Here is a 26,414-nt window from a genome sequence, read left to right on the forward strand (position 1 = left end):
TCCGCCCGACTGTTTCTCCAACCCCCGCATTGGGCCTGGGCTGTGAGCTCCCCACGGCCACCCTGGGTCACTCCTGCCTCTGATCCCCAGACCCTGCACAGGGCCAGGCCTGTGGAAGGCGCATGGCCAGCATCAGCGGATTAAGGCAGTGGCAGCCCTGTGACTCCCCAGCCCCTCCCACTCCTATCCCTCAGCCCCGCCTGCTGCCAATATCCTCATCTGCAAGGCCTTTAAACCAAATAGATTTTTACAGTTCATTTGAGTTCATTGCAGCTGCCCTTTCTGGAAACGTCTTTCACAAATTTCCTGCAGAGAGGTGGCCTGCTGGCAGCTCTCCCTCCCCAGACCTCACTCCATCCTAATGCCCCAGACCCCTAGGAGGAAGCAGAGGGTCACAGGAGGACTGCCTAGAGAATGTGGTCACATCAGGCCCTGGAATCCAACAGGTCTGGAGGTTGGGAACCTTGTGGCCTCATGGGGTCTCTGAGGCAGAGAGCACTCTCTTGTCCCTGAGCACAGCGGGAGCCCTGGGATAAGTGTGGTCAAGTCCCACTCACCTCTGGAGCCTCCCCTCCCATCAGCATCCCCAGCCCAGGCCCTTGGGATCCTTGAAGGCGCCCCCTATACCCAGTCCTTCTACAGGAATTCCTTTCCTCCACCTGTCACTGTCTAAGTCCAACTCACCCTTGAAGCCTCTGCTCCATAGCATCTCCTCCAGGAAGCCTTCCCTGACCCCCAGGCGAGGCTAGGAGCCCCTCCTCAGGATTCTCACAACCTCTGGGCTTACTCTGCTCTTAGCACTTCCCCACTGGGTAGTGATGGCTGGCCTGGCTGTTGTCCTGCTCCCCACTCCCCTACTTTTTAGCCTGGGGGCTCCTCAGGAGCAGGGGGATGGCCTGAGACAGCCCAGAGCCCAGAGTGGAGGCTCCCACAGGAGGCATTGGGTGCAAGGTCACGGCTGCACCTTCCCTAGCAGTGTGGCAGTGGGTCAGGATCCAGGGAGGTGGAGGACCCCGAGTCTGACATGAGCCTCCTGGATGACCTGTTACTCATCTCTCTTTCTAATTATATGTCCTAAATCACTAGCTTTTGTGCCACAAAATAGATGGTGGAGGGGAGAACAATTCCAGGAAACCTAAACTCTGGCGGAGGAATTCAGAGACTTGGGAGGGACTGGCGCCTGGCCCTCTGCCCCAACTCATCCCAGGCATCTTAATGGAACTAGGTCACCCTCAGAGCCCATCAGACACAGTCCAAATAACTTCAGCAAACTGTCCTTCCTCCCCTTGCAGAGGCCACTTAGCGGTACAGACAAGCTCACTGCCCGAGCCCTGGGTCAGCCCTGACCTGCAGCAGCAGAGGATGATGGCTCCAGCCCCTCCCCTGGGACTCCTCACCGATTCCTGAACCATAAGCTTCATCTGCTGGGCCAGACATCTTGTATTTGCTATCACCGCTCTCCCCCGCCCCCCAACCCAGCCCTCCCTGCATTCAGCAGGTGCTCACTGAGCTCCTGCCCTGCATCTGACAATGCTCCGGTATCTGGGATACAGCAGAAAACAAAGCAGACAAAGTCGCTGCCTTCTTGCTGCTGATATTTCCTCGAAAGAGACAGACGAGAGGCACCTGGGTGGCTCAGTTAGTTAAGCATCTGCCTTTGTCTCAGGTTATGATCCCAGGGTCCTGGGATTGAACCCCTCATAGGGCACCCTGCTCAGCAAGGAGCTGGCTTCTCCCTCTCTCTCTGCTACTCCCCTGGCTTATTCTCTCTCTCTGTGTGTGTCAAATAAATACATAAAATCTTTTTTAAAAAACCATTTTTTTAAAAAAAATAAAGAGGCAAACAACAATAGTGGGGGTCGGGGGAACAAGGAAAGTTGGAGTTTGATTGGTACTGGGAGTGAGCGATGCATCTTGTGTCCTGAGAGCTGCAAGCACACAGGTGATGTGAGGGGACAATGGAGGACATTAGAGCGCGTCCTGCAGGACCCTGTACCCTGTGCTAAGACCTCCAGGGCCTTACCTAGCAGGTCCCTTGCCTGTCTCATCTCTCCACATTGACCGTAGCTCCCTGGGGACAGGGGACTTGTTTTCTCTTCTTCTAAATCCAGGGATGAGGAGATTTGCTTAGGAGAAAAGGCCAATAGAGATGTAGCCTCACAACAGGACTGCTGGTCCAGGGCTCAGCTGGGACAGCTCAGAGAGAAAGGGGTGCCCTTTGATGTCAGGTTGGAATGTGGGGTGTTACTAGAAGTAGGCAGGTCCCAGGGGACCAGGCTCGAGGAAGACACAGACGGAGGTGAGCCAGCGCAGCACAGGGTGCGTTTCAGCACCACGGAGAACTCCAGGGCTCCTGGAAGACTTCTGTCTTCTGTTGTGGGGCCATTCACTGATTACTGTCTTTAGGTGGAATTATCTGACTGCTCAGAGAAATTTCCTCTTGCAAAGAATACCTTATGAAACCTTATGAATACCCCCAGAAACGGGGCACAGAGTCTGGAGTCAGACTACCGACCCTTCACGAGTTGTGTAAACTTGGCCCGGTCTCGTCTATGCTTTGGCTGCTGTCCGGCAAACGATGATAATGAGAATACTGACCTTACAGGGTTAAGGGTTAGAGGGTCAAAAGAAATATTGAGAATAAAGAACTTAACACAGAGACTGGCACATGGTAAGTGCTTTAAAATTCTGTGTTTATTACTCCCAAGGGCTTTTCTATAGACAGCAATGGGGATGGGGTGGGAAGGGCGCTACAGGAGGCATTCACGTCCTCCAGGGTCTGAAACATCGTTAGGGGGTTTTTGAGGAGGGACATCAGGATCTGTCTTACTCAGCTCAGGCTACTTTTAACAATACCATAGACTGTGCAGTTTAAACAAGAAATATTTCTCATGATTCTAGAGGCAGGGAAAGCCAAGATCAAGGCATTGGGAGACCTGGTGTCTGGTGAGAGCCCACTTCGCAGCTTGCTGATGGCTGTCTTCTAGTTGGATCCTCATGTGACAGAGCAGAGAGAGGAAGCAAGCTCTCTCCCATATCATCTTATAAGGGCGTTAATCCCATCTGAGGCTCCACCCTCATGCTCTAAGCACCTCATCAATGCCTCATCTTCAAATACCATCACTGAGACTTAGGATTTCAACATATGAATTAGAAGGGTGCAGGAAGACAGAAACATTCAGTCCATAACAGAATATTTGATGGAATAAGAAACCTAAGCCAGGATCCTGATACCAGATACTTCCAATGAGCTATGTTACTTTAGATAAGTCATAAACTTTCCAGACTCTGTACCCTGGTGAAAACATGCAGCTAGAATTTCTTTTTTCCTTTGCTTTTCCTTTCTTTCCTCCCTTCACTTCTTATCTCCCTTCCCTCCTTCCTTCTTTTCTTCTCTAAGTATATATTCATGGATTGCTTGATCAGTTAGAGACAAAACAGTGTTTCTATTCATATGTTTCTATACCTAAGTTTCTATTCGTATTCATAACTTTCATATGTTAAAACTCTAACCCCCAGTGGGATGGCATCAAGAGGTGGGGCCTTTGGAGGTAATTAGGTTTTGGTGACATCATAAAGGTGGAGGCCCATGATGGGATTAATGTCCTTGTAGGAAGAGAAGGAGACTAGAGCTCACTCTCAGCCAAGTAAGGATACAGTGAGAAGGCAGCCATCTGCAAATCACGAGGAGGGCTCTCACCAGAACCGGACCATGCCGACAAGCTGATTTTGGATTTCTAGCCTCCAGATAGGTGAGAAATAAATTTCTGTTGCTTAAGCCAGTCTATGGTCTTTTGGTTCTAGCAGCTAAATGAAGCCAGTGGAGATATTGGACTATGTGGCACATAAGGTCCTTTCTAGTCCTAACTGACTCTGGGTGTTTGCTTCTGCCTTTCCAAGAGCAGACAAAGCACTGGGCTAGATGAGAAGGAAGGTCTTTGGAAGGCCAGGAGAGGCTCCTGTTGGAAAAGGTTAGATGTCTTTGCTTTGGGCATGCCCAGTCTCGTAATCCAACATTGAACCTCCCTTCATTTCCCAGTTTATGTTCAAGCTCCTTGAACCCTCAGAACCTGCATACCCAGACAGTCATCACTTTCTACTTGCTCACCACCATTCAACCACATTGGCATTCTTCCATAGACCATGATTCTCCCTGTGAGCCTCGTTATGTTATTCCTGTTGACAGGAATGTGCACTATCACCCAAGACACTTTCAGTTGCAAAGAACAGAAACCTGCCTCAGTATGATTTAAATAAAATAATGAAATATAGGCAGGAAAGAGGGGCGCGGTTTACCTGGTTCCTCTGCCTGAAGAGTCTGATTCAGGTACAGCTGGATCCAGGGAGTCAAATAATATTGTCAGGACCTTCTAATTCCATCTCTTAACTGGGTTTTCTATTTGCATAGGCTTTATTTTCCAGCAGGGTTCTACCCTCTAGGTGAGAGATGGCCACAGATAGTTCCAAACTTCTATCATGTAGGTTTACCACATTTCTTTGCTAGGGGTTCAAGCAGGAGCTTCTGGTATTTTCTCTCACTGGTCTGGCTTGGATCATCTGCCCACTTCCGAACCAGAAGAAACCATGAGTGGAATTCACTAGTTAGACAGGCCTGGAGAGTGTGTGTTCACTCTGGAGCAAGAGCTTATGGTTGGTGCCATCTACGTGACTGAAAGTAAAGGGGTACATTGTTGCCCACCCAAAATAGGGGTGCGTTAGCTGAGGAAGAGATAAAGGATGTTAGGCAAGTAAGATAAAAAATAAAAATAAATGAAAAACTAGATGTCTTTGACTTATTTTCTGTTCCTGTGACTGATTCCTGCTCATTGCTTCAGGTTTCAACATATATGCACTTATTCAGAGAGGACCTCTCTGACTTACTGATCGAAACCAGGACCCTTCAATTTTCCTTTTCCATTTTAGGTCTTAATATATTAATAGCTAAGGCTTATGGAGCACTTGCTCTATGCCAGATACTGTTCTGAGTGTTTTAAGTGCGTTAACAAATTTAATTCTCATAAAAACCCCAATAGGTAGTTACTTTATGAGTTCAATTTTCTAGATGAGGAATTCAGGGCTAGTAAGGTCAAGCAACTTGCTGGAGATCTCACAGCCAGAACACAGCAGGGCCAGGATTCAAACCCAGGCAGGTGCACTTCAGAGCCCATCCTCTAAGGAGGCTGTCCGACCTCCTTGCCATAATCACACAACCATCAGACAACAATCCCACAGCTTACTTGTACTTACATGTATCGTCGGCATGATTATTTGCTCAATGTCTGCCTCCTCCACTAGACTGTGAACACCACAGTCTAGTGAACACCACAGAGGCAGGTGCCCTGTCTTTCTCGACCATCGTGAGCTCTCAGCACCCATCATGATGCACAGAGTAGGACTTGGTGCCCTCATGTTTCCAATGGGAAGAATGAGGCTGCCCAACCCTGTCTTCCATAGGTGGGGGAGGCAAATACAAAACATGGTCCCATACCTGCCTCCCCATCCTGCCTGCCACCTTCCTGGCTTATCCCCACTGTCCTTCTTGCCTCCCTCCCTCCCTCTGTCCCTCTGGGACATCGTCTTTCTCACCACCTCCTGCTTTTCTGCTTTATCCCATACTTTCTCGTCTCTCCCCACCCCACCTCTAGCTAATTAAAAGATACCGCGGAACATGTTTCATTTGCATTTGGCTCGGAGGCCTTGGTGCCGTTGGCTGCATGTTCATTAAACGGCTCTGTGTAGAGGGATGTAATGAACTGGTTTTATTACAATCGTCATCTGCCCATCCTGGGGAGGTGGTTATGTATTCACTGGGAAAAAGAGAACTATAAACCTCAGCTGCTAATGCCTGGGGTTTAGGGATGAGAATGGAGATGGGAGTGAGGGAGAGCTTAGTTCTGGCACAGGGAACATGGTAGGGGAAGGCAGGGGAGACAGGTGCTGGCATTGCCCCGTTACCATAACCCATAGCCATGAGTGCCAGAAATCCCATTGGCTTTGACCACAGTCCAAAATTCTTTGGGGTGGTTATTGAAGAGGGGTCCCCACATCCATCTCTTTGCCCAGCACCATCTGCAGACGAGATTATTGGCTTGGCACACTACTAGGACCACTATTCCATTACCTGCGTGTTACTGTGGTTGTGATGACAAAGAAATCCTTTGACAAGCATCATGGGAAAGCATTCTGATGGGCATTTGTCCACGGTATTTCTCCTCACTGCCTCCCAGATAAGCAGTGCCATGCAGAGCCTTGCCCCAGACTTGGTGCTTTACCCAGCTTATTTAATTCAGCCCTCCCAACAAGCAGACGAGTTAGGAGTTGTCATTATCCCAATTTTATACATGAAAAAATGGAGGCCCAGAAAATGGGTATTTCCAAGGCCATGTAGCCAGGACACAGTGGATTCAGAGTTTGAAACCAGGTCTGCCCACACCAGAGCCTTCACCCCTGCTCTCTACCATCCACGGCTTACAAGTATGGCCCATAGACATAGGAGTTCTACATCTTATTTTATTAATGCTAAACAAGGCTCCTAAAGCTCAAATGCCATAGTGGTCTGGGGGTTTCTGCAAGAGGTTCATCTTCCTTTCCAGCTTAACTTGGGTCAGGCCTTAAGAGCATCTGGGCTGAAGCCATGAGTACGTGCCCATGCATAAGGGACATGTGGGGTTGGGGGCCACAAGCATAGATGGGGAAGGGAGGAGTCAGTCCTGGGATCTGATCATCTGAGGGGAAGAGCAGCTGGGCTGGAATCTCTTTAAGCCTTGGCTCTGCCTAAAACCCACTGAGGGACATCAGGAAATTTCACACACGGCAGATAGATACTGACCCTCTGCTACATGGCAGCCACTGCTCTGGGTCTGGGGAGACAGCGGGGCATTAAATGGACAAATGATCCTTCCCTCAAGTAGGTGATGATCAGGGTAGGGTGGACACATGACACACTATTCCTCCTTGGGCTCCGTTATCCATCTGTCCAGAGGGCAGGCTGGGGTCTCTGCAGCAGGGTCACAGGCTCAGATACTGCCAAGGGCCAAGCAAGTGACAGATGCCAGCTGGTGGGGATGATGAAGAGCAGGGGCCATCACCAGGGGCTGCTGCCTCTCAGCACCAGTGACAGTCACTGGGTGAAGTGCAGGCCCAGTATGTTGGCTTCTCTGACATCATTTTATGTGAAATCTTTAGGGTTTTTTTTTTATTTTATAAAACAAACCAGAAAATAAAACCCATTTTGTAGGCAAACCAGCACCTGCCTGTGGGTGCTGCAGGCCTGCAGGCCTCTAGTTTGCAATGATCATCCATCAATGACAGACACAGAGAGTCCTGCAGTGAAGCTGGAACATAGTAGGATGACAATCACAGGCTCCCTCCCTTGAAGCAGCTGCAAACTGGGCTAACAGAGTCCAAGTTCTGGAGAAGCTGGGGCAGCTTGGAGCCGGGAGGTGACAGAGTCTGAAAGCCCCCGCCCTGCACCCACACTGCTGGGAGGATGGGCCACCCTGGGCAGGGAGAGGCCACCCTGTGCTGTGTCAGCAGGGACGAGCTGGAGGTGGCCCTACAAACCCTGAGTCAGGGGCCGGGGAGAGGGTTTTGTGAGTATGCACATGTATGTGTGTTCATGTGCACCTGTGTGCATGTCTGCATGCAGGTGTACATGTGTGCATGTGAGAGACGGTCGTGGTGGGTCAGGAGTTGGAGCAGAAGGAGGGCAGGGCAGACCCAGAGGAAATCATGAGGTCTCTAACAGCCCCAGGGGGACGCAAAGGTGAAGGCGGTGTGCAGAGGTCTGGAGAGGCAGGAAGGAAAGGCCTAAGGCCATGCACAGCACCTAACAACCAGAACGAAGCTGAGCACTGGAGCCTCCCGTGTGTCCCTCTGCTCTCGCGCTTTACATGCACATCATTTCAGGAAACCCTCCCCCATCACCCCGTGAGGGAGGTACTGTTATCTCCCCATTTCACAGGCAGCAAACCGAGGCACAGAAAGTGCAGGTTGCTCCTTCGCATCGTGGCATTGGTGCCAACCAGGCAGGGACCGAATCCAGCAGTTGGCTCCCAGGTCCATGGGGGACCCTACTCTCCTTCAAGCCTCTAAAATACAGTTCTACGTATGACGACTGTCTTCTGCAGAAGACCCACTAGGTGTCAGGCACCACAGGGGCGCTTTACTCCCCACACTCAGCTCTTGCAACAACCAAATGTGGAGGAGACCACCATCCCACTTTACAGGTGAAAAGATGGAGCCTCAGGGATTTGCTGCTGGGGTTTGCCTGGAGCCAGCCCCAGGTCTCAGGTGCTGTTGGGTTCCGGCAGGTTCTGGAGGATCTAACTGCAAGGCCCTGTTCTTCCAGAACAATAGCGCTGCCCCCTGGTTTCTGGTCAGGAAACCACGGAGCTCATTGGGATCCTCTGGCCCAGTCTTGACTCTTTCCACTCCCTAAGGGTTCTGAGCCCAGTCCTGGCCCGGGACCCTGGGTCATCTAACAATCCCAGAGCCCCCACCGGTCCTTCCTGCATGCCTAGAAATCAGACACATTATAGAATTCTGATGCCCCTGAGATCAAGCAGTCCTCTGCCCAGGGCCCATTCCAACAGTGAGATCTGTTAACTGGTTAGTAGAGAAGCAGCCAAACTCTAAATAATCCCCGAGCATATGAGCCACCATCTGCACCCGGTGTCCTGGGCACACGGCTGCCACCACTGTCTGCTCCTGCAGAGCCTCCCGGGCAGCGCCTTTCCTGCCGCCCTCAGCAGAGGCAAAACCTGCAAGGAGAATAAGACCCATGACCCCAGGGAGCAGAAGGGACTGTGCAGGGAGCAGGATTTGGAGGAAACTTAGGAGGGAGACCAAGAGGAGGTCTAGGGGAAAGAACTCACATTAGCTGAGCAGTGATCGTAATGGTCCCTTTCCTGTGACTTCTCATCTAAGCCTCATCATTTATGGGACAGATGTCATTGTTCCCATTTTGCAGATGAGGAAACTGAGGCCCAGAGAAGTTAAATGATCTGCTCAAGGTCATGCAGCTTGACCATTATGGGGCAGGGGTTCAAAGCCAGGCCCCCAGTGGCCCCTAAGTCCACCTTCTTCCTCCCAACCACACTGTCTAGGTTAGCTCTTCCCTGCGTGGGGTTCCTCCACCTCTGCTGCCCTCGTTGCCGAAGCCAACAGGTGGCTCCCCGAGAGAGGAAAGCTTCAGGAGATCCCAGCCTTTGAGGAGCAGTGGCCAAAAGGGAGAAGCAAGCATCGTGGAGCAAAGCAAATCCCTGGGCCTCTTAGTAATTACCGGTGCAGACAGATACCAGCTTCCCTCCCCAGCAAGTCTATAAATCAAACCTCAGACCTGGATTTTGCAGCATCTGCTCTGGGAAGTGAGGCAGGAAGCAGAGGAGAGATGCAGGGAGAAGGGCAGAGCCCCGGTCAGGCCCTGCGGGCTTCTGGGATGGAGGGGAGGCGCACAGCACGGCCAGGGAGGGACCACTGCCCCCACCTGCACCCCCAGGGGGACGGGCCAGACTTCCTGGGGCCCCTGCCAGCCCCGACATTCTGTGTGTCCCTGACCCCACGGCGGGGGCAGCGGGAGCAAAGGGTCTGGGCTCAGGGGTGAGGCTGGGCAGGGGGCTTAGGGTCAGCGGCGTCTCCGAGCTAAGCCCTGGGGGCGGGGTGGGTAGGCAGCGGGGGGCGGGGGGAGGGGGAGCCGCTGGCCCCAGAGAGCACAGGCTGGGGTCGGGGTGTCCGCAGGGCCCTGGGCCAGGGCAGCAGGAGGGAAGCCAGGGGGGCGCTCGGCCGGGCTGGGCTCCGGCTCTGCGGTGACCGGCCGCGTGACCTCGGGGAAGCCAGGTGGCCGCTCTGGGCCTCGGCTGTCCCCCGCCCCCCCCCCCCGGGCCCCGTGGAGGTGGCCACCCCTGCCCCGGGCGCCAGGCTGCTGCGAGGACTGCAGGAGGCCCAGGACAGAAGGGCCCGTCAGGAAGGTCCCTGGGTGCCCAGGGCGCCAGGCCTGGCCCTGCTCCCCCTGCCTCTGCCCCAGCCAAATAAGGGTCACCTGTCAGGTCCCCCATGTTCCCTTGGCTCCCTAATAGGAGCTCCTTGTCTCCCTCCACCCTCTCTCATCCTCAGAACATGTCAGACACTTTCCCTGCTCCTCATCTTATAGCCAGAAGTGAATGCCTCCCCCTTGCCACTCTGATAACCGAATTTTTAATTATTTTAATTATCACCTGAGGAATCAGGTTCCTGCCATAGACAATTAAAATGAGATCCAACTCCGCTTTGTCTCTCTCCTTTCAGCTTGAATCTGATGGTGAATTACGTAGCGCACTTGGAAACAAGAGTTAGAGGAGACCACTGAGGGCGGAAGGAGCCTGGTGGGTGGAAGAAGAATGTGGTTGTGACGGCATGTCTGGATGAGGACCCCCACATATTGTGTGTGCAACTGTGCCCAAGAGTGTGTATGTATGTGTGTGCCTGTGTGTGTGAATGCATGAATGCACCTGAGTACGTGAATATGAGTATGTGTTTCTGAGCATGCGCAGGGAGGGAAAGGAGTGGGATGACAAGATGCAGGCAGGACACAGGAGGTGGGATCTGGTGACAGATAATGGTGCAAGGCTACCTGGGGAGTAGGTAATAGGGTGCAGGTACAGGTCTGTCCCTGGAGGCCAGCAGGTCCCCTACTTCCTGGTTCAATTTCCCCACTCTGAGTCTCATTTTGCTCACCTGCCAACCAGGCACAGTGATGGTTCCTCCCGCACAAGACCATTAGCTGTCAGAATTGGGTGCAATGGGCCGTGAGCTCAGCATCACAGAGCAAGTGTTCATGGAGGGTTAGTTATTAGTACTCACCCAGGGTGGCAGCATGGGGGACTCTGTGGTGACCACACAGGTGACAGGGCATGACTGTGGGTGATGAGGACTCAGGTCCTATGGTCCAAGTGGCAGGGCCTAGACCTCAGGCTTCTGGTGCTTGGCTTGGCTGGGGACCTGCTGTCCTCTATAGAGACCTGCCCATCCTCCAGGGGGTGGACAGAATCTGTGTCTGGCCCCAGGTGCCATCATGGGACCACTTTGTGGAGTGGGAATTCAATGTGGAGCATCCACAAGGCTGCTCAGTCTCAGGCACCTGAGCCAGTCTTGAGCTGAGCCACCCTCTCATGTGATGGGTGGGCAGTAATGGAGGAGGCCACAGGGAAGCCCTAAGGGTCCTTATGGAAGCCCTAAGGGTCCAAAATAGAAACTTTTGGAGCAGATCTGAAGTGGAAGGAAAGAGGAAAGGCACCTTGAGGCCTATCAAGCTCCCATTCTGCACTGCAGTCAGGTCTAGCCAGAGGCCTCTAGGTTCCAGTGTTCCCTAGTGAGAGCTTTAGACAGCACGGGACTCCCAGATCACACCTAGACCCTGGGGGGAGCCTTCACACCCCTCCTATTCTCTAAAGGGTTGGGGCTGCAGAGAGAACAGGAGCAAGGCAGGCAGCCCCTCCCTCCTACTTTGTGAGGCTGGAAATTCAATTTGCATTTTAGGTCAACCACTTGCCAGATGAGATTCGGGGTTTGTTTCTCAGCAATCTCAGCCCTGTGGCTGTAGGAGGTAACAGTCTCTTAGGGCAGACATAGAAGATTTCATGTCATTTATAAGGCACTTGTGCTGGGAATTTGAATCCCTGAGCTCATTCTTTTCTTTTCCCACTTTGTCCAGTGACATTAGGTGCAGCCATCCAATCTCATTATATGTGTTAGTTTAACAAGACTGTTCAAATGTATCTTATACCTGGTCACTCAGATCCTTGCTTTTTGTAAGTGCTTGATTACGATTATCCAATGGTGATATTTTGCATATTTCTATTGCCAGATCACACCATGAATGATTAGTGCTCTCTTTGCTAATGACTAGCAACAGAGTCATTAATGTCTTCAATCAGAATAAAGAGCCAATTCCAGAAACCCCAAAATTAACTCAGAAAATAATTTGCCCTTAAGATTCTGTTCCTCTAGAACCACTCTCAATACCAAAACATGTATTAGTCAGTGTTCTCTAGAGAAACAGAACCAATGGGATGTGTTTATGTAGCAAGAAAGATAATTGTTACCAGGAGTTATGGAGACTGGAAGTCCAAATCTGCAGTGTGGGCCAGCAGGCAGAGACCCAGGATAACCCATGGTGCACGTGGAGTCTGAAGTATTATGTGGGGTAGATGTAAGACTGAAAGCCTCTAGGAATAAACAGACAAAGTTTTAAAAACAGACAAACAAACCTCAGGGGTTTTGTTTTTGTTTTTGTTTTTGTTTTAGCAAATCCCAGTCACTCATAGGAAAAATCAAGGAGATTCTTAAGAGAGTATCCTTGAGGTGCAGGCTAAGGAAGGGGTGCTTCCTACTGCAAAAATCCACCCAGAGCAATTTTCTCTAAGGACAATAAACTTTAATCTGCATAGCAAAGAGAAACAAAAACTGTTGCCTCAGGGCACTGGTGGAAATCCACTGCAACTGAAGAAAGGAAACGGGATAAAAATAAGTACTAGCTGTGGGGAGGGGCAGGAATGCATGCTTAAGATAGGTCCAGGGTTACAGCTGGAGGCAAAAACACTTGGTGAAATCCACACCTGGAGTCACAAGGGCATAGTACTTGCTTAAGACTGAAAATTAATCACATCATCAGAAATACACCCTCTCACACTCCTCCCACACTGGCTAACAAGCACTGAGTAAAAATAACAATGGAATATATCCGGGAGAGCTTTAAAAGACAGATCCTCTGTATAGTGCAGCACAAAAGAAAGACCCAAAGCCAGGGATTTGAGGAGCAGACATAGGAAACTGACCTCTGAAAAACAAGCCCAAACCCCAAATGCAAGGTATCACTAGATGAACTTGAAGCCTGTGGTGTACGGAGAATAACCATAGCAACCACAGACCTCAAACTAAGCCCCACTCCTGACTAGATTAACACCTACTCCCACACAAAAGTCTAGAAGAAAGAAAGGTGTGCACATCTCTAAGCATGAAAAACATTTACCTCAGAATTTATCATCCTAAAAAAGATGTCCAGCTTTCAATAAAAAGTTATGGGGCAGATAAAAAGCCAAAGAAAAAACACACAAAAAAGACACAAAGCAATCATCAATGCCAAACTTAGGTAGAACACAGATGTTGGAACTATCAGACAGGGACTTATAAATTACAAGATTAATATATTAAAGGTTCTAATGAAAAGGCTGACAATGTGCAAGATCAGATGATTACCTTCAGCAGAGAAAGAAACTCTAAGAAAGCATCGAGCGGAAATGCTAAAAAAAAAACAAAAATACAGAAACAAAGATGAGGCATAACTTACATGGGTTCATCAGTAGACTTGAAATAGCCGAGAAAAGAATCAGTGAACTTAGGGATAAGTCAATATATTACACAACTGAAACAAGGAAGGAAGGAAGACAAGGAGGGAGGGGAGGCAAAAAACAGAACAGAGCAGGGGATCCCTGGGTGGCGCAGCGGTTTGGCGCCTGCCTTTGGCCCAGGGCGCGATCCTGGAGACCCGGGATCGAATCCCACATCGGGCTCCCGGTGCATGGAGCCTGCTTCTCCCTCTGCCTATGTCTCTGCCTCTCTCTCTCTCACTGTGTGCCTATCATAAATTAAAAAAAAAAAAAAAACAGAACAGAGCATCTGAGAACTGTGGGGCAATATCAGATAGTATAATAAACAAGTAGTTGCAATCCCAGAAGGACAACAGAGGAAAAGGAGCCCGAAAAATATTTCAAGAAATAATTTTCCAAAATCAATGACATACACCAAACTACAGGTCCAAGAAGCTCAGAGAACATCAAACAGAATCAAGTCCAAAAATTAAAAAGTGAATATATAAATAAAACAAAACAAAACAAAATACAGGCAAATAAATTCAAACTTAAATATCTGAAAACCAAAAACAAAGAGAAAATCTTAAAGAAACCCAAGGAAATAAGACCTGTCATACAGAGGACACAAGATAAGAATGACAGCAGACTTCTTGTCAGAAAACATGCAAACAAGAAGACAATGGAATGGTAATTTAAAGGTGATGGAAAAATAACATATAAAGTCATCAACTCCAAATTCTATACCCAGTGAAAATATCTTTGGAAATTATGGAGAAATAATTATTTCCTAGGACAAACAAAAACTTAAGAACTTTATTGCTAGTAAACCTACTCTGATTAAGAAATATTTAAGTAAGGCACCTGGGTGGCTCAGTCAGTTAACAATCTGCGTTCGACTCAGGTAATGATCCCAGGGTCCTTGGATCGAGTTCCTGCTCAGCAAAGAATATGCTTCTCTCTTTCCCTCTGCCCCTCCTCCCCACTCATGCTCTCTCTCTCTCTCCCAGATAAATAAACACGAATCTTAAAAAAAAAATTATCTAAGTAAATTCTTCAGGCAAAAGGAATCTATCAGTATAATCTCAGAATTACACAAATAAAGAGTATTATAAATGAAATAAATGAAGACATAATCAATTTTCTTTGTTATTTCAATTGTTCTAAAACATAAATAACTGTCAAAAGAAAAATAAAAACCATGTACCATGTGGTTGTAGTATATGTGACATCAAAACCTATGACAAAAACAGTACAAAGGGTAAGAGGTAGGAATTGGAAATATGCTGTTTTCATGTCATTATACTATTCATGAAGTGGTATATTATTTTAAGATATTCTCAGATTAATTGAAATGAATGTTAAAAACACTTTGGTAACCACTACAATTTTTAAAAGATGGTAATAGAAAAGATAAAATGGAATCATCAAAAATGTTACTTAACTCAAGAGAAGGCAGAAGAGGAAAAAAGAACACCAATAGAACAAACTAGGAAGTAATTTGATGATAGATTTCAAACCAATCACATCAATCATCACCATAAATGTGAAGAAACTAAGCCCACAAGTTAAAATGTAGAGATTTTCAGGTTAAGTTTTTTTTAAAAAAGGGAATACTGAACCACATGTTGTCCATAATAAACTCTCTCTAAACATAAAAGCATCAGGTGCTCAACAGTAAGAGGATGTAGAAAGAAATGTCTTGCAAACACCAAGGAAAAGAAACCTAGAGTGGCTATATTAATATAAGAAAAAATAGACTTCAAGAAATATCATCAGATATAAAGAGGAACATTACATAATGATATGTGGGACAATTCTCCAAGAAGACCTAGCAATCCTAAGTGTATGCACCTAACAAAAGAACCTCAAAATATTTAAGGAAAACTCAGATAGAACTGAAAGGAGAAATAGACAAGTTCACAGTTATAGTCGGAAATATCAACACACTTCTGTCTGTAATTGATAGATTGAAAAAGTAGAAAATCTGTAAGGATATGGATAACCTGAAGAACATTATCAGCTAAATTGACCTTGCTGACCAAATGGACCCCTCTGCCCAGTGGCGATAGAATACATTCTCAAGTGTCCATGGAAACGTCATCAATATAAATCAGATTCTTGACCATAAAACATTACTAAAAGAATAGTAATAATATAAATTCTATTCACAAATGAGAATAGAATTAAGCTAGAAATCAAGCATGGAAGTACAATTGGGAAATGACCAAATATTTGGAAATTAAAAAATATATGGGTCAGAAAGGAAATCTTGAGGGAAATAGGAAAGAAATACGAATAAAGAGAAATTAAAAAATAAGGCATATCTAAATTTGGAGGACATAGCTGTATTTAGGGAGAAATTTATAGCACTACATGCTTGTATTCATCTGCTCAGGCCATCATAACAAAATACCACAGACTGGGTGGAATAAACAACAGAAATTTATTTTCTTACAGTTCTGGAGGCTAAAAATCCAAGATCAGGATGTTGGCAGAGTTAGTTTCTCATGAGGCTTTTATTCCTGACTGGTAGACGGCCACCTTCTGCTGTGTCCTTATGAGGCCTTTCCTCTATGCACACACACTTGGTGTCTCTTCCTCTCCTTAATAAGGACACCAGTTCTCAGGCACCTGGGTGGCTCCATCGGTTAGGTGTCCAACTCTTAATTTTGGCTCAGGTCATGATCTCAGGATCATGAGATCAAGCCCCGTTTTGAGTCCTGAATTGGGCTCCACATTGTTCATAGAGCCTATTTAAGAGTCTGTCTCTCCTCCCACCTCCCAAGAAAGAAAGAAAGAAAGAAAGAAAGAAAGAAAGAAAGAAAGAAAGAAACCAGTTCTATTGGAGAAGGACCTCATCCTTATGACTTCATTCCCAGTCTTAGTTACCTTCTTAAAAACTTTATCTACAAAATATAGTCACTTTGGGGATTAGAGCAGTAACCTATGGACTTAGGGGGAGGCATATAATTCAGTATACAACATTTCAGTACAAAACTAGGGAAAAAAACAGCAAATTAAACTCAAAACACACAGGAGGAAACAAATGATAGAGATCCATTGTCTGGATCTCAAAATCAAAGACATTGGAAAGAAAAATCATAGAAACATACAAACATAGATGCAAAACTTCTAAACAAAATTTTAGCAATTATAACTCAATATAAAAAGAATAATACCTCATGACCAAATAAGGTTAATCTGAGGACTGAAAAATTGGTTTAAAAAAACAGAGGGGATCCCTGGGTGGCGCAGCGGTTTGGCGCCTGCCTTTGGCCCAGGGCGCGATCCTGGAGACCCGGCATCGAATCCCACATCGGGCTCCTGGTGCATGGAGCCTGCTTCTCCCTCTGCCTGTGTCTCTGCCTCTCTCTCTCTCTCTCTCTGTGTGTGACTATCATAAATAAATAAGTAAATAAAATTTAAAAAAAAAAAAAAAGAGGACACTAGGTATGAATATATGGGAATTCTCCATACACATACTCCATACTCCATTCTCTCACACATTTTCTGTAAATCTAAACCTATTCTAAAATGAGAAGTTTATTTTTTAAAATGAACTGAAACTTTTAAAACAATGAATTATTGATGCATGCTTCCATATGGATACATCACATAATAATTATGCAGATTGAAAGAAACCAGACCAAAAAGAGGACATTCTGAATGATTCCATTTACATATAATTCTATATAATCTACAGTAACAATAAGTAGATGAGCAGTTGCCTAGGGACAGTGCATGGGGATGTTGGCATGAGGGAGAGATTACCAAGAGGTAGAAGGAATCTGGTCAGGAGATGATCGTTAAATTCATGATCTAGATTGTGATGATTTTATTATAAGTATATAGATTAATATATATGTATGTATACATTAATATAATATATAAATATAAGCCAAAACCTGTCCAACTGTATGATTTTTATACATGTAGTTTATTGTAAGTCAACTATACCTTAATAAAAATATAGGTTTTGGGTTTTTTTTAAGATTTTATTTATTTATTCATGAGAGAGAGGCAGAGACACAGGGAGAGGGACAAGCAGGCTCCCTGCAGAGATCCTGATATGGGACTCGATCCCAGGACCCCAGGATCATGACCTGAGCCAAAGGCAGACACTCAACTACTGAATCACCCAGGTGCCCCTAAAAATATGGTTTTTAAAAAATTATCAATTTGTACACTCTAAATATGAGTGGTTTATTGTAAGTCAATTATACTTCAGTAAGGCAGTTAAAAAATCAGTAAATAAAGCCTACTCTGCAATTTGTGCTTTCCCTCAGTAAGTCCCACTCTCTGCCCCCATAGGTAATTTTAGACAGGTGTGGTATACTATCATCATCTTAGGGATGTTAGGATTGGGTTTTTATAGAGATTGGTACCTTGAGTAATTTTCCAGTAAGGCAGGTGTTTCCTGTGAGATGCATATATTTTTGCAGGATTGCTATAAACTCTTTGCAGGTAAACTCTCCCTTCACCTGTGCCAAAGATTCTGGATGGGCTCAAGGCATGGCTGCTTTGGTGACCTTGGACCCTGCCCTCTGCTCAACCCCTGCAAATGTTAATCACATTTCATCCACACAGCAACCCTGCAATGTCACTCTCATTTTACAGACAAGAAACTAAGGACCAAAGAGGTGAAGGAACACATCTAAGATTCACAGCCAGGTCAAGTTAGAGGCAGGACTCAACCCTGATTCCATCAAGGAGGGACTGCTGGAGCTTAACACACCCCATAATCTCCTTCCCCACCCCCACCATCTTACATAGACACATAATCTAAGATAAAGCAATATGCTTACTATTACAAGGGTGAGCTCTGGCTTCCCTCCAAGATGCGCCTCACTCAAAGCCTTCTACAGTGATTGATTACAGGGGTGCCCTGTTTCAAAGCTTGGGACCCTCTCCAAGTTTTCCTGGGCTGGGATTTCACAGGTGGGTAGCCAAAGACCTAGTGGCATCCCTGGATGACCTGCCAGTGGAGCTTGGGGAGGGGTGGCCCCATTGCTTTCTAGGTGCATTGAGAACTCAACCTAAGAACAAATGATTTAAAGGTGATTATAGGAGGCCATCTCTGAAGGCAAGTGGTTGCTCAATAAGCCTAGAGCATATTTTACTCAAGATGTCTCTGAACTGTTCTCTTTGCTCTCCTTTGGGACCACCTTGGGGAAATCAAAACAGCCAACCCCAGTTGTCTCTCACTGCCAACTCAGATGGCAGATTTAGGGTCCTGGCCCTTCTGATGAACTCTGTCCCCATCCCTTCTCCATGGACCAGTGAGCAGGGTATGAGGGGCACAGACCACCAGGCTCCCAGTCCTGCTTAAGTATGGGGAAGGGAGGAAGCAGGACAGAGTTTGCACCTTCAATTTACTGTAGGACACAGGTCACAATGAGGCAAATTGCAGCTCATCAGGCACTGAACGACCTTAATTCTGTTCAGCTGCGGGTTCTGCATTGGCTGCACCTGGATGGTTATTTCAACTCCTCATCTTGTTCTCCTTTAACTGAGAAAAAGGAAAGATATACATCCCACTCTGATTGGATTCTAGCATCAGTGGAAACTCTGGAGTGAGCGTCACTGGTGGGAGCTGGATGTTCCTGGAAGTCATGTAAACTAGAGCAGCTAAAAAGCATAATCACTCCTATTTATGGAGCTTCACATCACCCAGTACACCCACACTGGCTACCTCATTTAACCCTCACCCCACAGTCACTCTTCTGGGACTTGTGTCCTACTCTACCTCCTCCTGTCTATGGAACCCTAGACAAACCCCTCCCCTTCCCCAAGCCTCAGTTTCCTTGTCTGCAAAAAGGGAATCATAACAGCACCTCTGCCATCGTGTGGAGAATTCAGTTAGAGAATCTTCATAGAGTGCCTGGCACAGAGCTCTTCACCAAAGACGGCAGGTGTCACCCAGGATTGGGGGGTCTGAGGGACCTTTTACACCCTCAAGTTCTGGATCCACAAGAGGGTTGTGATTCCCACAACTATCATTCACTCTGGGTGTCCTTTCCAGAATCCCACGTGAGGACCCACAGCTGTCCTTCTCCTGATCCTTTACCATCTTATGTCTCTGCCCAACATTGACAAGGGCAGGTCTGGCCTGAACTCAGTCTGCAGAAATGTATTCTTTGTGCTCATAGAAGCTGACAATTCACCCTGAGAATCATAGAAAACAATTTTCTTTTCCACTTCATGATGGGAGCACAGACCTATCGGGGTCCTGCTTTATGCCTCTGTGAACAATTCAGGCTGCACACACTCTCACCTACTCCCTCCTCACCAGTGAGGGGCTCATCACTGACAATTTAGGAAAATGGAGCCAAGCCTTTAAGACACATTTTATAGAAAGCAGTTCCCACGGTACAACTCCTTACCTTTTCTTCTTCCTTTTCTTTAAATGACAAAATCTTTTGTTCACTCTTCTGTCTTGGGAAAGACTCGGAAAGGAGATGTATCTATAAAATGCACGAATGCCTGGAAGTTGTGGCTCTTAAAATTGGGATTCATTTGCAGCATGAAATACCACCAAGTGTGAGTGTGTAAACTCAGGCAATTTCATGGTGCAGGTTAAATTGTTTGCTGTAGATCTGTCTATAAGTACCTGCTTCTAACTGGTGCCCATGTCTTCCACTGCAAGCCTGTGTTGCTAAGGATGTGTGATGCAGGTCTGGCTGGACCTGCCAGTCCTACCTCAGCCCTGTCTGGAAGCCCAGAAAAGCACCACCTGTACCCTCTCTCCTGCTTAGGTGGAGTCAAGAGGAGGCAGGGCAAGGGGATGAACAGTCCTCCCTGAGCCCATACCCCTTTCTTACCAACTCTATTTTTGAGGTTCCATGGCCCAGCTATGGTCCTATCTCATGACCTTTGTGATGTTCTTGGCATTGAGCCTGTGAGTCTTAATTTCCTAATGGCTTGCTCCAGTCTCTTGGGTCTTTCCCATGGGAGAACCATGCAGATGGCCCAGCAAGTAGAGTAGGGGACCAGATACCATACAGTCTTCAGACATGGGCAAGATAGATCCCTGGCCTCAGCCCTGCACTTTAAAGGACTCCATTCTGGCCCACCCTGGCTGTGCGTCTCCCCATGGAATATGGAATCTGCATGGCTATCTGAAACCTAGGTCCCTCTCCTATTTTTGCTCATAGTTTGTGCACCTAGAACTCCAGAAGTCCCTGCCCAAATGGCCTGGACCCCACTTTCTGAGCCAACTGGGCCTCTTACATGGGTCTGTTTTCTTGAGGGTGGATTGTGGTAGGGGGTGATGACCCTAGGCCTGAAGGGTGCCAAGGGCTGGCTGCCCACAGAGGCTTGGGGAGACATTTGGATGCACTCACATGCATGTGCCAGGCTTCTGGTGGTGCTGGATGGATCTGGGGGTGAGAAGATGAGGAACAACCAAGGACCAGTCTTCCCTGTGCCTCTGAGAGGGGTGTCCCCCATGCTGGTGGCCCAGTTCAAAGAGCTCAGGGGGCAGGCCTTGTGGAAAAAGCAGGGCAGCCTTTCCAGTGAGATGCTCTGACTCTCTGCTTGGTAGTGGGAAGAGAAAGAAATTCTGGAGGGACTTGAGTCAGGGACCCAACCCTCAACACAGTGTCTTGGACTCTGGAAGAGCGATGAACCCCAGGCACTCTCAAGGTTTATGGTCTGTGCTAGGGTGCCTCATGGGCTCCCAGAGGAATGAATAAGCATCACAAATGTGGAGGCCTTAAAATATCCCAGGACTAGGGAGGCAGGTATTCAACACGCAAGCCAATCACAGCAGGAACCAATCACTACCCACTTCTCATCAGCTGAACCATTGAGATGAATTCATTTGTTTGGCCAATCATGTGTTGAGTGCCGCTCTGGGCTCCTAACAAAAAACAGATGGGCTAGCATTGGTTGTGCCTCCAGGTTCCCAAAGATCTAGGACCTCCAGGGTCTCCTCACCTCCCCCAGCAGGGGCCATGTCCTACCCAACACACGAAGGACAAAAGGGACTACCATTGGGTGGCCCACTTTAAAGGCATGCAGGGGCAGGGTTCTTGCCTGACACTCAGTGGCATGTTGATACTGTGGCATCTCCAGGCCCCTGAGATGTCAAAATGTTATGATCTTCCTGGAAGAAGTGATGAATGGAACCAAGTGGCATTAAATAGAGGCCTGAAATGGGCTGTGGGTTCCTGAATGTGTTCCCTCAATGCCAGCATCACTGCTGACTTCCCCACTCACCAGAGGAAACAGGGGAGGAAGCACCTGTCATGCCCTGCTGAGCTGCTGAGAGCACTGCCTCCAGGTTTCTGTCTCACTCAGCAGCCCTGAGGACCTCAGGGCTTTGCTTATTCATTCCCTCACTCATTAATTCCCTTTGTTTTGGTTCTATTTTGTACCAGGCACCATGCACAGGATGCTTCCTGCCCTCACTGAGCTCATATTCTAGAGAGGTGGTAGAGAGAACTAGACAAGCAAACAGATGAATAAATAAATTGAAACCGGGATGCGCGCAAATAAGGGAAAGAATGAGATAATGCTCAAGAGAGAAGAACAGGATTTGCTTTGTCAGGAAAAAATTTCCTGAGGAAACATTGAAACTGAGAATAGACCAGTCAGAAGGAGCCAGGCAGGAAAAACAGAAGAACAGCTTTCCCAGTGGCAGGAACGGCCTGTGCAAAGGCCCTGAGGCAGGAAGGAGCTTGGGGTATCCTAGGAATAGGCTGCCAGCATGCCCAGAAAGAGATTGGAAACCCTTGAGGACCAGGTCACAAAGGTGGAAGCCTTAGAATATCCCAGGACTGGGGAGACCACATGAGCTGTCTCAACCTCCAGTGGCTTATCTGAGGGTGGTAGGATCCGTGGAACCAGGATAAGCTGGATTGTCATGCCCAGGATTTGTGTCATTAAAGCTCTGTAGTCTGCACCATGGAGAGTGAGTGGGGAGGGGCAGTAAAGGGGAAGCCTGGTCCAAGAAGGAGAAGCAGGTGGATTAGGCCTGAGAACTAATTCCAGGAATTTCCAGGAGCAGCCAGCAATGGGGAGATGCAGAGTGTGAGCATGGGAGATTTGGGCAGGGCCAGGCTCCTGTCTAGACTGGCAGGAGGCAGGAAGTGTGGGGAGGAAGGGGCTGGGGTGGGGATTAAATGGCCTTCAGGGGATGAAAATGCTGCAAAGACCATTCGTGGACACTCAATCACCCACTCATGCCTTCATTCATTCATTTACACATGTACAGAGTCCCTGGGAGCCCAGCTAGTTACTAAGCCATGTTTAGGGCAGCAGTAGCTGACGGAGGAAAGAGTAGGGTTTGAAGCCAATGGCCAAGAAAAAATCCTTGAGATGTATTTGGTGCAAAAAGGTGGTTTTATTAAAGCACAGGGACAGGACCTGTGAGCAGAAAGAGCTGCACTGGGGTCATGAGGAGTAGCCTATTATATACTTGCAAGTTGGGAGGGGGTTAGGGATGGCGTAAGTCTCCCAGATATTTTAGAAACAAGGTTTCCGGGACCCTGAGAGGGCTAGCTATTGTTAGGAAAAGGTCATTTACTACTGTTAGCAAAAACTCAGTCATGAGACCCTTCAGATGTCTATCGGTGGGTCATATGCTTGGAGGATGATCGCCAACATATATCTTAGGAAGTAGAGATAAACGAAATTTCCAAAGGAATTTTATATGTTAAAGTAGACTCAGAGGATCCCCGGGGTCAGGCTAAGATTGCCTCTTGCCCTTAGCAAAGCGTCAACATTGAGGCAGCTGAGTCCCTAGAGGAATGTCACTCTGCCTGTTTCAAGGACTTGTCGGTGGGCTGTAAGTAGTAAGGAAATTTAATATTTTTTTCTTCTGCCTTTGTTTCCCACATCAGTACAATGTGAGTCTATTTAGAAGGCATAAAAGTTGGAGAATACACAGCAGGGCCTGAGAGTTTGCCTGCCTTGGCCACAGTTCAGAATCTTGCCTGCAGGGATGTGGAGGATAGGAGGGGAGCCCACGCAGAGTAGGACCCAAGTGTGAGTGGGCAGGGAAAGGCAGCTCCCCAGTCTTCCAGAAGAGGAGGAGGGGGAGGGATTCAGCAGGCATGAGATTTGTCCTCAGTGCTTTGCCCAGTGGCTCAGGGCCCAGACACTCAGGAGCTAGGCGCCTCTAAGGAGCCTGAGGCAGAGGCCCAGACCATAGGGCCCACAGAGCATCACACCCAGCGCAGCACCACTGTTTTCATCCTCCACCTACACAAGGTTCTAAGGTAGCCAGGGTGCTCTCTACCCTGAGGAGGAGACTCAGAGCCTCCAGGTCAAGCGTCTGAATGATACCTGTCATGCGGGGCTCATGGGCAGGAGACTGTGATGAGCTCCACCAGGGCCATCCTGAAAGCTACCCTGAGGAAGTGGTCTCTGATTACCATCAGAGGCCAAGCAGGAAGTTTTTGGAGGTGGGAAAATGTTCTATTTAGAAGTAATGCCAAAAGTGGGAGGATCCTCAGGAAAGAGCGCGCCAGCCTGACGCATCACAGCACTGTGTCAGTTGCAGGTAGGCAAAAGGCAGCACATGTCCTGCTTGGGACCAGAGTTTTTAGTTCTTACATTTGACAAAGAACATTTATATTTATTATATTCAGTATTTCTGGTTTTGAGGAACAGCAGCCCACTCTGTTGAACATAAAAAGTCGGATTCGTTGAAGTGGTTCTGGGTATCAGGGGGCCAAGATGATGGCCGGGAACGGGCTAGCATAGAGGCAAACCCAGAAAATGCTCTGGTCTGTGTCACTGTTTCTGTCTAAGAAGTGTTTTTTGTTTTTGTTTTTGTTTTATTTTTGGGTTTTTTGCTTGCTTTCACCCCCAGAAAAGTGCACTCTGCCTTGGCCCCCCTGGAAGAACAGGGCCTCCCTTAGCCGCCAAGCATACAAAAGACAAAGAGGGGTCTTACCTTTTCACATCCACCTCCAAAACCCCAGGATGGTGCTATTGGCCATCATGGACCAGAACCTCAGCCCAGGGCGTGGGTCCCCAGCCACACATATGACAGATTCTGAAATGACCAGGCAAACGGACAGGAAGGAGAGGAAGAGAACGATTTCTGAAGGCTGGATAGGGGCTGAACTTTGCTGGTCCTGTAGTTCATCTTCCACGACCTTATCTCAAGGAGGTAAGAGGGGTTAGGTCACCCACCAGACAGCCAACAGGTGGTCAAATCAGCACTAAGGCCCAGACCTGATAGAGTGGACAGGGATAAGGCACCTATCATCCTTATCATCTCTTTTTCTTGACTGTTTTGATGATGCTGGACCTGGGGCAGGGTTTCCAGAGGAGACTTCCCAACTCAGCAGTTCCAAAATTCCAGGGAAGAATATGGTCATGTCGGCGTGGTCTCTTCTTTGTGGGGGCCCTGCTGCTCACGCGGTGACCTAGTTACGTGGCGGAAGGAAGGGCATAAGGGTCCCTGAGCCCCAAGGAGCAAGGTGTCTTCCACAGCCTTTCAGGGAAGGGAAGGGTGCTATCTGTATATCTGACCTGTGTGGTCTCAGGCAAGTGACCCTGCTTCTCTGACCCTTGTGAAACGGGCTGCATCGTACCTAACAACATGTGAACACCATCTACCATACCCCCTGGCACATCACTCAGTGTTTGTGGTTCCTTTGGCTCATCAGACCCTTCGGGGCATTAAGGCGGATCTCTGCCCTTCCCTGGGAACATACTATTAGAGTCCCCACTCTTGGTTCACAGAGGTTCACGTTCACGAACTGGGTCCATGCTGAAGTGAAACTAACCGGGGATGGCAAAGGCTGCCATGGCAACGAGCATTTCATAGTTGCCCTGGGAACCTTCGCTGGTGCTCTTGGTGAGGGCAGTGGCCAAAGCCACACAGAAATGGGAAGCGCCATCCCATCGTGAGAGCTGGAGGTCCTGCACAGCCACGTTTTGGGCTACAACAGGTAGTGGGGGTGGGAAGGTAGGCAGTTCAAGGGAAGGATGGAGATGGGCGGGAAGCCATCACCTTTTTCTTTTTTTTTAATAGCGAGATCCCAATTCAGCACCATAGACAGAGCCTGCCTTCTTGGAGGAGCTTCTCCAGGAGGAGCAGAGAAAGGGGACCTGGTAGCTCTCAAGCTAATGGCACCAAGGTCAACCCCAGGTCATGAAGAATAATACACCTTGCCCTGGGATCCCTGGGTGACTTGGCGGTTTGGCGCCTGCCTTCAGCCCAGGGCGTGATCCTGGAGACCCGGGACGGAGTCCCACATCAGGCTCCCTGCATGGAGCCTGCTTCTCCCTCTGCCTCTCTCTCTCTCTCTCTCTCTGTGTGTGTGTGTGTGTGTGTCTCATGAATAAATGAATAAAATATTTTTTATAAAAAAGAATACACCTTGCCCAGCCTGCAGCATCTAAGCAGGACTTTATCAAGACCACCACGGACTTACAAACCTGCAGAAAAGCACATTAGGCTGTTGGGGAGAAAGAACCAGGGAGTCAGGAACCCAGATTCTCGTCCCTCTCTGAGACCACTGGCTCTCCCCACCACCCTGGGCAAGTCTCTCCCTCTAGTGTCAGTTTCTCATCTTTAAAATAAGGGTGCCCTACCACAAGATCCCTGGAGGCTTTTCCAGCCAGGACTGTCAGTGATCTAGGGGTATGGCTGTGAAAATATGGGGTTTTTCTCCTCCCCTTTCAGCTTTCTGACCTTACAGACAGGGTCATTGGTTATAGTACTTTCCAAACCATCAGGACAGCACAGAAGGTCCCCTTGCCCCAGCTGCCCGTACCCCTCATTCCCAGCTGCTCTGTCCCCGGTCTCCTGGGCCAGGTGCAAACCACGGTGTTGGCCAGCTCTGGTGAGTGGTCAGAGCCTCGGCTTCAGAGGGCAGGTTGGAGTCCGGGCTGTACTCGCCCACTGTGGGATGTGGGGGATGTTGTTACATCGACTGCATCTCATTTGATATTGACTGCTGACTCCGGTGCGTGCCCAGGATGGCTGCACACCGTCAGGGCCTATCACCTGCTCTCCTGTCTCACTAACATTCATACCCAGTGTTTATACATGTGACAGTCATTCGATCATGGTTGACGTCTCTTCCTGATTGAACTGTTGGAATG

The sequence above is a fragment of the Canis aureus genome, chromosome 5 (genome assembly GCF_053574225.1).
Source record: "Canis aureus isolate CA01 chromosome 5, VMU_Caureus_v.1.0, whole genome shotgun sequence".
Classification (NCBI taxonomy): Eukaryota; Metazoa; Chordata; class Mammalia; order Carnivora; family Canidae; genus Canis; species Canis aureus.